The following is a 16,076-nucleotide window of genomic DNA, read 5'->3' as shown; positions in this document are numbered from 1 at the left end:
AAATATCGCGAAGATTCAGGTAATGATGCTAAAGCGTAAGACTGGAGGAAAAGAAACAGATTAAAAAGAGAAAGTAGAGCCACGGGAATCGATTGGTAAACGGAAGAGGGCTCATACTATCTCAAACGAACCAAGGACAAAAGGAAGGCCTGTTGGGGCGAAGATGAATAAAGAAAAACCAAATTTAGATCACAGTACCATTGCTGAAATAACTCGAAGCAAGAAGTCTGCGAAAACCGCAGAAAAAACTCTCCGACTACCGAATGAACCCAGACCTGGCACTTCTAAACTCAAATTGGAGGTTGAAAAGGGGACCAAATTAGACAAGGATAAACCCTTACCCAAGAGGCTAAAGGCATTACGAGAAACTACATCGGATGCGGCAATAGACGATTTCGGATTGAAAACTGGTGAAATGGACAAGGAAACCCCGCCTAAAGTTACAGAGCGGGAAGGAGTAACATCGACTGATGAATCTACTATCGAAGTTGCCGTGAAGGAGGTTGATAGCAATGAGTTCGTTAAAGATTCGTCTTTTGGACAATATCTGCCGTGTGGTCGACACAAACGGGTACAGGATATTTTAGATCGACTGGAGAGGGAAAACTGTAGCGCCAGTGTTTCGGATTCTGATAGCGAGATCGGATTGAAACAGGCAAGCTTCTCTCGGGGACCCTTGTTATCCTTAACTAGGATGGAGGATAAAGATCCGAAAAATGTCCAAGACAGTACGGATGACAGACCCCCAATAGAAGATCCGCGACATAGCGGGCTGAGAAAGGAAACCGAAACGGAAGAAGACAACTCAGGCGATGAAGTTCAGAGTGATAAATCGGAATTTACTGAACGAATAGAGTTAGAAGTTAGTGGACCTCAAACCAGCGGGAACTCTGGAGAAGACGATGAATTAGCGGAAAACAAAAGTTCCACTAAAAGATGCGAAGAACGAGCCCCAGCACAGAGGACTAGTTTATCGGCAAACGAAGTATGGAAATCAGCAGAAAAATTCGAAGCTAGTTTGCAAAGACATAAAAGTTTAGATAATAAATCGTACTATTGGGACGACATGGGCCTTGCGCGAGACAATCGAACCATAGAAATGCCTTCTCATTTCTCAGATTGAGACGACCCCCCCCCGTCCATGAGCTACAAGAGACACTATGGCGCCTTGACCTATATGATGAAATAAATGATTCTGATGAGGTAATGGCGAATAGAATAACGAAGTTAGTCGAAGATTTGCAAAAATTGATGGAAACTTATCTAGAACACGACAGTGGCTCGGACACAGATCGCCCGGACGAAGATGAAAATCAACGTCTCCCGGATATGACTAAAGGAGCAAGTCCCGAAAGAATTAAGGAAGTTGAAGAAACTTTAAGGCAGCCACGATATCGAGAGATATCAGTAACCCCGACTATTAAAACAGGAATACCGGGAAACAGAAGTACTCCTATGGTTAAAGGACCTCGACTTATGGTAAGATTCGAAGGGCTTGAGGGCATACTTCAAGAGGCAGATCTTAGAAACAAGAGCCCTGTAGAATTATACTTTTCAAAAACACCCGTAGATGATGAATTATTCTTCTTGTTACTGCCGACAGGACCAATTTACCAATATCGAAGACCGGAAGATTATAAGAACCCAAGCTCAAGCAGTGAAACCGGCAGCGGAAATTCCTCAATAGGACCTGCGAAATATATCTTACAAAATAATGTAAGCACGAGCCAACAATGTTTAACCTATCGGCGAGATAACATTGTACATTTTATATCACGAGACTGTAATGACCGAGCTGCTATTTCAAAATTATTAAGTGAAATTGGGGCTATAGACCTACGCAATATGAAATCTTTGAAACCTAAGGTCGGACAAATACTAACGACCAAATATGAAAACCATAATATATTCGGAATATATTCGGAGCGATTCGACGACTGGGATCGGTTAACCCCCTTTGCCGTTTTCACGTATAATACAAGTATACATAATGTAATTGGTTACACCCCCTTTGAACTAGTTTACGGACGAATCGCTCGTTTCCCCATGAAGATACCTAGGGAGGAAAAATTAGGGACCTATAACCAATACCTACGCGATCTAATCTTACGTTTGAACTAAAGATAGCGGCGGGTGATAATCAAATGCGTAAAAAGGAAAAATCTAAAACCCAATATGATAAACACGCTAGACTCTTTAAAGGGAAAGTCGGTGATTACGCCTGGATATTAAACGAACCTCGGGTAGGAAAAGTCGATAGTTATTATAAAAAACCCCTAAAAATCGTCGAAATCTTAAATCATAAAAACGTTTTATTAGAATTACCCAATGGAAAAACAATACGGAAGCATATGGATAAACTTAAACTTCAGGCATAGCTATATAAATTCAATTACTCACTTATCTTATCTATTCTATACTCTTCGTCTATACTATTTACTTTGTTCTGTTCTATCAGGTATTATTTCTTTTAATATACTTCCTTTCATTTAATATGTATCTAATCTTACTCTCCTTTCTCTCCATATTCGCCCCGTCTATTATGGACCCCCAAGCTTATTCTATAGAAAAGCTAGACAGCAACCCAGGAATTTACTACGAAAGAATAGATCCAATGAGAATAAAGAGGGCAGATTGGAAAGTATACATATCCATCGACCTCAATTTGTTCCTGGCGAAGACCACTGCTATAATTGACCTACGGTCTCTACTACAAAATTGTACTGCGCATCTCAATGAGGAAACTTGCAGTAATATAATCGGCAAGGATCACATTGATCTGAAGACAATCGCTCTTGAACAAATACAAATGAAGATTCAAGGAGCTATTGAGAACATGGGACATATTCAACCACCCGATGTCCAAGGACCTAAAAATATCAGGCCAAAAAGACTGGTACCTTTTGGAGGCATAGGAAGACTGAGTCATAGCTTATTTGGATTAGTGACTATTGACGAAACTAATAAAATAGAAGCCAACATAAATCAATTATATGCAGACCAAAAAGATATCATTAAACTCCTCAATGATAGGACCCATATAATCACCACAGGAATGAATAAACTATATGAAATAATGGACGTTCACGGGGACAGAATTTATAATTTAAACCTTCAAATGCGACAAAAATTCAGGAAATTAGAAAATGAAAATGCCCGACTGGAATACATGATTTCAGTACAATCACTTGGAAGAATGCTAGAGGCAAAATTAGATCATTTTATCAAAAGCTCGGAAAAACTTCTTGAAATTATTCATGCGTTAAAAAGGGGCAAAATACATCCTGACCTTATAGATCCTAACATGTTGCACCAGATAGCAAATGATATAAAATTCATGGTAACGGACCTCAATTTCCCAATCCCAACCGAACACCTCAGAATTGAGGAAATTATTAAAATTTCCAACATTGACGCGATCCAGCGAGAAAGGAAGACATATATTGTCATTCATTTACCTCTAGTTGACAGAAATTACTATAACCTATACCGTCTGCACTCAATATTGATACCACAATCACCGAGTTCAACTGAAAAATCAGCATATATTAGACACAAATACCCGTACTTGGCATTAAGTCCGGATCAAAAACAGTATATACAGATGGACCACCATTCATTGCAAGGTTGTGTGCGAACACACTATACCTTTATATGTCCGGTAGGAGGAACTGTCTTAGATGCTAATTTAAATAGAAAATGCGAACTAGGACTGTTATTACAACCATCCAATCATGAATTATACCATTGTGACATACAGTACCGGCCATTAATTTTGGATGGGGAATCCATTTTTTGCTCTGACTTCTCACGCGCATATCTTCTTCAATATTTGTCGGAAATTTTTTTTTAAAATATTATTGGAAAGTACTCCTTAAAAGCTTCCTTTTTGTGTTATTAAATATTTTTTTATGCCGTTTTTGAGACTGTGAGACCCTTAAGCAATTTTACAATTTTTACAATTTTTTGATTTTTGTTCAACCAGCTACAGTTTTTTTAGTAATAAAGTTGGAAAAAAACGGAAAGCAGATATGGAAAGTACTTGCGAAATGCCATATGCAAGTATTTTTCAAAAAAATTTTAAGTCATTTTGTTTTAAGTTATAATTAGAGAAAGCTATAGGTTTATTTCTCTAACATAACAATCGATCATGAGAACTCCGACGCTTGAGTACACGTAATGTTTGTTTACGTTTTCAACTCCTGTCTTTGGTTTCGAGGTACTAAAGGTGAAAATGCTCGATATGTTTATATCACACATCAGTTGAAAATGGGTTTCCAGCGGGTGAGGACATTGAGAGAAGAGCAATCTCAAATTCGAAATTTACGAAAATTAGGTGTTTCTTTCCATGCAATTGCAAAAAAATTACGCGTCCCTTACTATCGAGTGTGCAAAGTGTTGTCGAAAAGATCAAGAAAACGTGAAACCAAACAAGACAAACTCAAAACTAGTGCTTTATCGAAAAAAGAAAAGCGTGCACAAGCTGTAGCTTTACGAAATGAAGATTTATCATATTCTGAAATTTCAAAAAAACTTGGGATGTCATATGGCTCAGTATACAGAGCATGTCAAAGATACCGAGATTTCAAAAATAATGCTGATCGCCCACGCAAAGGACAGCCTCGAAAAACGTCAAGCAAAGAAGACGAGTTCATTGTTGTATCGAGTAAACGTGATAGAAGAGTAACTGCTCCTGAAATAACAGCAAATATTAATGCATCGAAGAATAAACCAGTTAGTTTAACAACAGTGAAACGCCGCTTACACGAAGCAAACTTAAACGGACGCATTGCTGCTAAGAAGCCTCTCCTTCGACCGATTAATCGTAAAAAACGTCTTGCATGGGCAAAAGAACATGTAGATTGGACAATCGAAGATTGGAAAAAAGTTTTGTGGACAGACGAATCAAAATTCGAGTTATTTGGCAGCAAACGTCAACAGTACGTACGGCGTAGACCTGGCGAACGGTTTTCTAAACAGTGTCTTATACCGACAGTCAAGCACGGTGGAGGAAGTATTATGGTGTGGGGTTGTTTTGCGTGTAATCAAGTGGGAGATTTGAAGAAAATAGAAGGTATTATGGATAAGAAAATGTATCACAGCATCTTGCAGCGACACGCTATCCCGTCTGCATTACGTTTAATTGGTGATGGGTTCCATTTTCAAGAAGATAACGATCCCAAACACTCTTCAAAACTGTGTAGAAATTATTTAAGTAAAAAAGAAGAGAATGGAGTATTAAAAAGAATGATATGGCCTCCTCAGTCGCCAGACTTAAATCCAATTGAATTATTGTGGGACGAGCTAGATAGACGAATACGGAAAAAGCAGAAAGCAAAACAAAACCTTTCCGAATTATGGAATGCCCTTGAAAGCAGCTGGAACTCTCTTGACCGTACTGTGCTTGAAAAATTAGTGTTAAGAATGCCAAGAATCTGTAAAGCTGTGATTAAAGCCAAAGGAGAATTTTTCGACGAATCAAAAGTTTAATATTTTTTTTTGTTTGCTTGTAAATATATAATTTATTGTTCTATTATTGAGTCTAGTTTCATATTTTTGTTGAATGTTCAAAGATTTCTAAGAGTTGTGATTTCATTGTATATTTTGTTGTGCAAACTATATTTAAAATGTAATTATATACGTACCATACGACATTGATTACGTTAATCCAAATGTTATAATGCTAAAATTATAATTTTAATAAATATGCTTGAAACAAAAATGTTTTTTTTTATTTAATACTCCGTAATAAAAAAAAGGCAGCGATTGACTTGTCGTAGTAAAAATTTAACAACAAAAAGACTTAAAATTTTTTTGAAAAATACTTGCATATGGCATTTCGCAAGTACTTTTCATATCTGCTTTCCGTTTTTTTCCAACTTTATTACTAAAAAAACTGTAGCTGGTTGAACAAAAATCAAAAAATTGTAAAAATTGTAAAATTGCTTAAGGGTCTCACAGTCTCAAAAACGGCATAAAAAATAATTAATAACACAAAAAGGAAGCTTTTAAGGAGTACTTTCCAATAATATTTTTAAAAAAAATTTCCGACAAATATTGAAGAAGATATGCGCGTGAGAAGTCAGAGCAAAAAATGGATTCCCCATCCAAAATTAATGGACGGTACTGTAGTTCTGAGAATACAACGAATTACCAGTTGGAATTATATATCAACGGATGGGTCATGGATATACTCAGCTAGCCGACAAGATACAGTCCGAATTGTCTGCCAGAATCAAGTAGACCAAAAAACCAAAATACAAGATGTAGGAATACTAAGAATTGCCCCGGGGTGCATCGGTTAAACCAAGGATGCGATCTTGTTCACGGAAATGGGCAAACACAATACACATGTTTACCTATATCAACCAAACTTAACCCTTAATCTAACTAATCTTTACCCGACACTAACCTACTTATCTGAAACAGATATTAAATTAGAAGAATGGGCCCCACAAGCTGAAACCTGAACCAGCCAAGAAAAAACATTAAGCGACATTACGGAAAGGACGGAAATGATAAGAAATCATAAAAAATTCACAACGACGCACAATCAGGACTAATTTATGGAGGATTCAGTATCCTAATCATAATAATTATCAGTATAATTTATGAATGTTGCATTGTACGCACGAAAGCATTAAATAATACCATAGTACACGAATCACCTCATATGCATACACCAAAATCATCTCGACACAGATCAATTCTTCATAGCTTCGGTCTGACTACGAATAAGCAAACGCCTGTCAGGATGGCTAAAGAACGATCTAAGAAACAAGCTGAAATCGAAACCCTTCACATTAAAAATGAAACATTCATCCCTCAAAGAAACCGAAACCCTCAGCGACTATACTTTATCCATTGATAAAATCTGAAAATTTTTCGGGCTTACAAATCCAGACAGCGGAGTCTGTATAAAATTTTAATCAATAAATTATTGATCATTTGTTTCAGTACTCAATATCATCATGAGTGACATCTCCGAGCACTTGATAATAGACCCGACTTGCATCAAGATACGGTACTTAAAACAAAAGCCGCTGAGCGAACTTTTGACACGATTAGAGAGTATCGGACCCATAGAGGAGTTTCATTCACTACGAAATCTCACACACAACAGTAACTGAATTATTCTCTACAAATTTACTAGGATTAAATATGCAGTTGAAGCAAGAAAAATAAAAAATTGGAATTTAAGCGCGATAAATCGTGCCCATATTGGAAAACCGAAACCGCTACGAACAAACGATTCTAGATCCACGGAGAAAACCCGACCATTTTGTCGACTTCCCTGGACAATCGAAGAGAGTTATAGGGAAATATCATTTTTCCAACACTTCGTACAATTCGGACCCTTATTGTATCATGAAGTGGTGTGAGATAATAAAGGAGCCCTTGCTATAGGTTACGCGCAGTATTACAAAGCTGCTGATGCCACAACAGCCTTATAAGAATGCGACCTTATCTAAGGCGCTAGATATGCTGACATACGGAAAAGAAGATGGGACCACAGTAATGAAACTAGGCACCACTAGCTTTGCGATGAATGGATAGTCGCATCAATCTATGAGGATCACGATACCACCTGCAGGTGGCAGCACCAAAATAAACTCAGGGAAGGAAAAATGAAAAGACAATACCCTAAATCAGAAGTGAGAAAAGTATATAAGGTGAATCCTACCAAATCAAGCCGACCTAACATAGGATTAGACAAAAATGAACCATCTACAGATCTTGTTACGCTCACGAAAATTAAATTAATGGCCCTACTCCTAATGCACGGGCAACCTTACGAAAAGCCCGACGAATTGACCTAACAGAAGAAGATGTGATAACAGGAATTGACCCTGAAAATAGAAGATACTTAGAATCAGCTGTATAAATTATAAGTCATAGGATAAAAATTATTGAACCTTTCAATTGTATTATTATTATTTTACTTAGCGGACTCTTTAATCTTTGACCTATTCCTTCACTCTTGTTTATGTCTAGTCTTAAATCTATGTACCTTTTTTTTCCTTTCCTCTCGACCACGCAATTAACTGGACCATATTTTCACCTTAGGATGGAAGAAATTAATGGAATTCGTCTCTGAGCTGTGGCTCCAGTAGATGACTCTTCCACTGCAATTCGAGTCAAATTTGAAGACCCTCAAAAAGAAGCTGCGGTCATCAAATTATTTAGTACTGTGGGGACCATACGCTCTACTACAACGATAGTATCCCCATCTTCCTCACACCATGGAGAAATCATTATAGAATTTCTTCTTAAGGATGATTACCTTGCGGCGGTCCTAAGATTCTTCTCGTGTACCGTAGGGGAATGGTCACCTTATACTACAAACGACCATTCTTCGGAAGACGAAAGCGAGGAAACAATGGACCCAATTGGATTCACGCCACGACCAACTACACCAGCCTATACGAGGGAGGATGATAACGACCGACGATTGCATTTCCTCACACCGCACCGCGATGAACAGGACAAACAATGGTCAGAACAGCGGGTCCACGACAACTTCATACAATTTGGACCAGTAGATTATATCAAAACATGGCAAAGCTCTTGCGGGCCTATGGAAGTAACTCACACAGCACTGAAACATTTCATTGAAACATTCAATGAAATATTTCACGAAAAGATTGTAAGAACATTGCAGGGAAATTCCCGAGACAATTTGGGAATGTTTCAATGAAATATTTCGAGCGATATTGCTAAAATTTTGTGACAATATTTCATTGCAATATTCCTTGTATGCTTTGGAAATATTTCAATGGAACTTTGCTGAAATCTTGCAGAAACATTGCTAGAAAAATTTCATGAAATGTTTTTGAAACGTTTTGGTAACTTTGCTCAAAATATTACGGGAAAGTTCCCGAAACAATTTGGGAATGTTTCAATGAAATATTTCGAGCGATATTGCTAAAATGTTGTGACAATATTTCATTGCAATAATCCTTGTATGCTTTGGAAATATTTCAATGGAACTTTTTTGAAATCTTGCAGAAACATTGCTAGAAAAATTTCATGAAATGTTTTTGAAAGGTTTTGGTAAATTTGCTCAAAATATTGTAGAAATGTTGCCGAAATAATATGGGTATGTTTCAATAAAATATTTCAAGAAATATTTCTACAATGTTTTGGCAATGTTCAACATTGCAATACTCCTCATATGCTTTCATAATAATGCCAAGAAAGTTTTCTAAAACGTTGCAGAAACATTGCCCGATTCATTTCATTAAATTTTGATGGGACGTTCAAGTAACTTTTATCGAAATATTGCAGTAAAATTTTGAAATTTCCGACACTTCTCAAATAACTTGGCTTTTTGATACAACTTGGACGACTTTAGGAACTTTGGAAAATTCACTGTCTACTTGGAAATATTTCAGGAAAACATTTCTAAAACCTTGCAAAAACTTTGCTGAATCCTTTTGATGATATGTTCTTGGAAAGTTCAGGTGACTTTGCTCGAAATAATGCAGGAAAATTTTTGAAATAATTCGAAAATGTTTCAATGAAATATTTCGAGTAATATTTCTGAAATGGTTTGACAATGTTTCATTGCAATATTTCTCATATCCTTTGGAAATATTTCAATGGAACTTTTTTGAAATCTTGCAGAAACATTGCTAGAAAAATTTCATGAAATGTTTTTGAAAGGTTTTGGTAAATTTGCTCAAAATATTGTAGAAATGTTGCCGAAATAATATGGGTATGTTTCAATAAAATATTTCAAGAAATATTTCTACAATGTTTTGGCAATGTTCAACATTGCAATATTCCTCATATGCTTTCATAATAATGCCAAGAAATTTTTGGAAAACTTTGCAGAAACATTGCTCGATTCATTTCGTAGAACTTTTTGGGACATTCAAGCAACTTTAATCGAAATATTGCAGGAAAGTTTCCGAAATAATATGGGAATGTTTCTATAAAATATTTTGAGCAATATTGCTGAAATGTTTAGACTATATTTCATTGCAATATTCCTTGTATGCTTTGAAAATATTTCAATGAAACTTTTCTGAAATCTTGCAGAAACATTGCTAGAAACGTTTCATGAAATGTTTTTGAAAGGTTTTGGTAATTTTGCTCAAAGTATTGTAGGAATGTTGCCGAAATAATTTGGGAATGTCTCAATGGAAAATTCCCAGCAATATTTCTACAATGTTGTGGCAATGTTCAACATTGCAATATTTCTCATATGTTTTCATAATAATGCATAGAAATTTTTTCAAAACCTTGCAGAAACATTGCTCGATTCATATTGTGAAATTTTGTTGGGACGTTCAAGCAACTTTTATCGAAATATTGCAGGAAAGTTTCCGAAATAATATGGGAATGTTTCAATGAAATATTTCGAGCAATATTCCTGAAATGTTTAGACTATATTTCATTGCAATATTCCTTGTATGCTTTGGAAATATTTCGATAAAACTTTTTAGAAATCTTGCCGAAACATTGCTAGAAACGTTTTATAAAATCTTGTTGTAAGGTTTTGGTAAATTTGCTCAAAATATTGTAGAAATGTTGCCGAAATAATATGGGTATGTTTCAATAAAATATTTCAAGAAATATTTCTACAATGTTTTGGCAATGTTCAACATTGCAATACTCCTCATATGCTTTCATAATAATGCCAAGAAATTTTTCGAAAACTTTGCAGAAACATTGCTCGATTCATTTCGTAGAACTTTTTGGGACATTCAAGCAACTTTTATCGAAATATTGCAGGAAAGTTTCCGAAATAATATGGGAATGTTTCTATAAAATATTTTGAGCAATATTGCTGAAATGTGTAGACTATATTTCATTGCAATATTCCTTGTATGCTTTGAAAATATTTCAATGAAACTTTTCTGAAATCTTGCAGAAACATTGCTAGAAACGTTTCATGCAATGTTTTTGAAAGGTTTTGGTAATTTTGCTCAAAGTATTGTAGGAATGTTGCCGAAATAATTTGTGAATGTCTCAATGGAAAATTCCCAGCAATATTTCTACAATGTTTTGGCAATGTTCAACATTGCAATATTCTTCATATGCTTTCATAATAATGCAAAGAAAGTTTTCTAAAACGTTGCAGAAACATTGCCCGATTCATTTCATGAAATTTTGATGGGACGTTTAAGTAACTTTTATCGAAATATTGCAGTAAAATTTCGAAATTTCCGACACTTCTCAAATAACTTGGCTTTTTTATACAACTTGGACGACTTTACGAACTTTGGAAAATTCACTGCCTACTTGGAAACATTTCAGGAAAACATTTCTAAAACCTTGCAAAAACTTTGCTGAATCATTTTCATGAAATGTTCTTGGAAAGTTCAGGTGACTTTGCTCGAAATAATGCAGGAATGTTTTTGAAATAATTTGAGAATGTTTCTATGAAATATTTCGAGTAATATTTCTGAAATGTTTTGACAATGTTTCATTGCAATATTTCTCATATGCTTTGAAAATATTTCATCGATATTTTCCGGAAATCTTGCAGAAACATTGCTATAAAAAATTTCATGAAATGTTTTTGCAAAGGTTAGGTAACTCTGTGTGAATCATTGCAGGAGTGCGTTTCGGAATATTTGAAAAAATTTGTCAGCAATATTATGTGCTATATTTCTATATTTCTAAAATATTTGGACAAAGTTTCATTGAAGTTTTTACTGTGTTCTTTGAAAACATTCAAGAGAAACATTTATAAACTTTGCTTTAAACATATCATTATATGCATTTGGAAAATGTAGGTAACTGTACTTGAAATATTGCAGAAGTGTTTTCGTGATAATTCGAAAATGTTTCAATGAAACATTTCGAGTAATATTTCTGAAATGTTTTAACAATGTTTCATTGCAATATTTCTCATATCCTTTGAAAATATTCCATCGATATTTTCCTGAAATTTTTCAGAAACATTGCTGGAAACATTTCATAAAATGTTTTTGCAAAGGTTGGGTAACTTTGTGTGAATCATTGCAGGAGTATTATTCGGAATATTTGAAAAAATTTTCCTGGCAATATTATGTGCTACATTTCTTCAATATTTGGACAAAGTTTCATTAAAGTTTTCACTGTGTTCTTTGAATTCAAGAGAATATTTATAAACTTTGCTTTAATCATTCCATGACATGCATTTGGAAAATGCAGGTAACTGCACTCGAAATATTGCAGGAGTGTTTTCGTCATAACTTGGAAATGCTTCAGTCAAATTTTTCGCACGACACTTCTCAAATAACTTGGCTTTTTGATACAACTTGGACGACTTTACGAACTTTGGAAAATTCACTGTCTACTTGGAAAACATTCCAGAAAAACATTTCTGAAACTGTGCAAAAACTTTGCTCAATCCTTTTGATGATATGTTCTTGGAAAGTTCAGGTGACTTTGCTCGAAATAATGCAGGAAAGTTTTTGAAATATTTCGAAAATGTTTCAATGAAATATTTCGAGTAATATTTCTGAAATGGTTTGACAATGTTTCATTGCAATATTTCTCATATCCTTTAGAAATATTCCATCGATATTTTCCTGAAATTTTTCAGAAACATTGCTGGAAACATTTCATGAAATGTTTTTGCAAAGGTTAGGTAACTGTGTGAATCATTGCAGGAGTATTATTCGGAATATTTGAAAAAATTTTCCTGGCAATATTATGTGCTACATTTCTTCAATATTTGGACAAAGTTTCATTAAAGTTTTCACTCTTGTTCTTTGAATTCAAGAGAATATTTATAAACTTTGCTTTAATCATTCCATGACATGCATTTAGAAAATGCAGGTAACTGCACTCGAAATATTGCCGGAGTGTTTTCCTCATAATTTGGAAATGCTTTCGTCAAATTTTTCGCGCGACACTTCTCAGATAATTTGGCTTTTTGATACAACTTGGACGACTTTACGAACTTTGGAAAATTCACTGCCTACTTGAAAAACATTTGTAAAACCTTGCAAAAACTTTGCTGAATCATTTTCATGAAATGTTCTTGAAAAGTTTAGGTGACTTTGCTCGAAATATTGCAGAAGTGTTTTCCTCATAATTTGGAAATGCTTCAGTCAAATTTTTCGCACGACACTTCTCAAATAACTTGGCTTTTTGATACAACTTGGACGACTTTACGAACTTTGGAAAATTCACTGTCTACTTGGAAAACATTCCAGAAAAACATTTCTAAAACCTTGCAAAAACTTTGCTGAATCCTTTTGATGATATGTTCTTGGAAAGTTCAGGTGACTTTGCTCGAAATAATGCAGGAAAGTTTTTGAAATAATTCGAAAATGTTTCAATGAAATATTTCGAGTAATATTTCTGAAATGGTTTGACAATGTTTCATTGCAATATTTCTCATATCCTTTGGAAATATTCCATCGATATTTTCCTGAAATTTTTCAGAAACATTGCTGGAAACATTTCATGAAATGTTTTTGCAAAGGTTAGGTAACTGTGTGAATCATTGCAGGAGTATTATTCGGAATATTTGAAAAAATTTTCCTGGCAATATTATGTGCTATATTTCTTCAATATTTGGACAAAGTTTCATTAAAGTTTTCACTGTGTTCTTTGAAAATATTCAAGAGAATCATTTATAAACTTTGCTTTAATCATTCCATGACATGCATTTAGAAAATGCAGGTAACTGCACTCGAAATATTGCCGGAGTGTTTTCCTCATAATTTGGAAATGCTTCAGTCAAATTTTTCGCACGACACTTCTCAAATAACTTGGCTTTTTGATACAACTTGGACGACTTTACGAACTTTGGAAAATTCACTGTCTACTTGGAAAACATTCCAGAAAAACATTTCTGAAACTGTGCAAAAACTTTGCTCAATCCTTTTGATGATATGTTCTTGGAAAGTTCAGGTGACTTTGCTCGAAATAATGCAGGAAAGTTTTTGAAATAATTCGAAAATGTTTCAATGAAATATTTCGAGTAATATTTCTGAAATGGTTTGACAATGTTTCATTGCAATATTTCTCATATCCTTTGGAAATATTCCATCGATATTTTCCTGAAATTTTTCAGAAACATTGCTGGAAACATTTCATGAAATGTTTTTGCAAAGGTTAGGTAACTGTGTGAATCATTGCAGGAGTATTATTCGGAATATTTGAAAAAATTTTCCTGGCAATATTATGTGTTATATTTCTTCAATATTTGGACAAAGTTTCATTAAAGTTTTCACTGTGTTCTTTGAAAATATTCAAGAGAATCATTTATAAACTTTGCTTTAATCATTCCATGACATGCATTTAGAAAATGCAGGTAACTGCACTCGAAATATTGCCGGAGTGTTTTCCTCATAATTTGGAAATGCTTTCGTCAAATTTTTCGCGCGACACTTCTCAGATAATTTGGCTTTTTGATACAACTTGGACGACTTTACGAACTTTGGAAAATTCACTGCCTACTTGAAAAACATTTGTAAAACCTTGCAAAAACTTTGCTGAATCATTTTCATGAAATGTTCTTGAAAAGTTTAGGTGACTTTGCTCGAAATATTGCAGAAGTGTTTTCGTGATAATTCGAAAATGTTTCAATGAAATATTTCGAGTAATATTTCTGAAATGTTTTGACAATGTTCCATTGCAATATTTCTCATATCCTCTGGAAATATTCCATTAATACTTTCCTGAAATGTCGCAGAAACATTGCTAGAAACATTTCATGAAATGATTTTGCAAAGATTAGGTTACTTTAATTCCATGGAAACTCTGCAGAAACTTTGCCGTAATATTTTTCTTTCCATTTATGGAAAACAGTCAAAAAAAGTTTTCGTAATAATGTAGGCAATATTGTATAAACCACGCGAGTAGACTGTTTCGAAATCTATTTTTAGAACACAGTCAACGACAAGCAAGTGCATAAAAATTAATTTCGATTATGTCTACGACCCGCCATTTCAGAACTCTATCACGTTCCCTCTGTCACGTTGATTTGTAAAGTTTGAATTTTGAAATTGGCGCTTCGTAGGCATAATCGAAATTAATATTTTTATGGACTCGCTTGTAGTTGTGTTCAGCGGATTTTTCAGCGGAACGCGAATTCGCTAACTTATTGTATTTAGTATGCGGTGCGCCCGCAGCTATTGTGTAAATAGTTCGAATATAAATTATAGAAACATTTCATAGTAATGTTTAATATACCATGTCAGAAATATTTCACGTAAATCTTCATAGTCGACTTTTGAAATATTTCATAGCTTTGACATGTTTTTAAAGGCTTTGAAAAACATTTCAGTAAAATGTTTTTTCATTGAAACATTTTTAGTTTGTTTCGGAAAAGTTTCTACGATATTGCACGCAGTTTTTCTTAAACATTTTCGGAGCTTTTCTTGAAACATAATGTGCAATATTTCCGCCAAGCTGTAGCAAAGTTTTGACGAAATGTTTATAAATGGCTTTTTAAAATATATATGGTGATTCATTCATATATGCGGCAAAACGATCTATAGCGCATGTGAGACTTGAAAATAGGCCGGTGTACGACCGGCGTTCAAACTATGTTGAATTTAGGTAAGTGTTGATAATCAATATTCAATCAAAAAATTATCATATACTAAAATTCAACAATATTTTTTCTTATGAATCTTTTAATCACATATACAAAGTGAAATATTTACCACGAATCACTTAGAATTATCAAAAATTGTTGTATTACAAAAATGTATATGGCGAACAAATGCCGCATACTATGCAGTAGTGCTATGAAGTTCTTGAGCGAGCCCGCTACGCAGCGCCACATACATCATTCCGTTGGCTATACCGATTCCGCTCTTGTTTGGTATTCATGAACGAGGGTTCAACAGTCATCAAATACTCTTTCTCTTTTCGGCATTTTCGCTATCATCCTCTATTGGCACGATCACGATTTTCTTTTGTAATCCGGAAAATCTTTTGGAATCTGGCCGAACATTCAGTTGCTCCAGTTGAATTACCAGGTAAAATTTTCATTCAATTTTATCTTTATATATTTTCTTTTTGCGGGTTATCATTTTCAACTTAACCTTACGAACACGTGGTTTGGACTTGAAAAAATAATTAAGAGCACTTTTACATTTCGATTTTCTAAATAAAAA

The 16,076-nt window shown here is 34.5% G+C and overlaps 1 protein-coding gene across 8 annotated transcripts in view; it reads left to right on the top strand.

Annotated features, from left to right (window-relative positions):
* Positions 1-16,076, top strand: part of LOC131663661 (glycogenin-1) — an 895,804-nt gene that overhangs the window by 412,838 nt on the left and 466,890 nt on the right. The window lies entirely within an intron of this gene.

Source organism: Phymastichus coffea, unplaced genomic scaffold (genome assembly GCF_024137745.1).
Source record: "Phymastichus coffea isolate CEN01 unplaced genomic scaffold, Cenicafe_Pcof_1.1 PCOF00037, whole genome shotgun sequence".
Lineage (NCBI taxonomy): Eukaryota > Metazoa > Arthropoda > Insecta > Hymenoptera > Eulophidae > Phymastichus > Phymastichus coffea.
The sequence above is the reverse complement of the archived record's forward strand: the minus strand, read 5'-3'. Positions and strand labels throughout refer to the sequence as shown.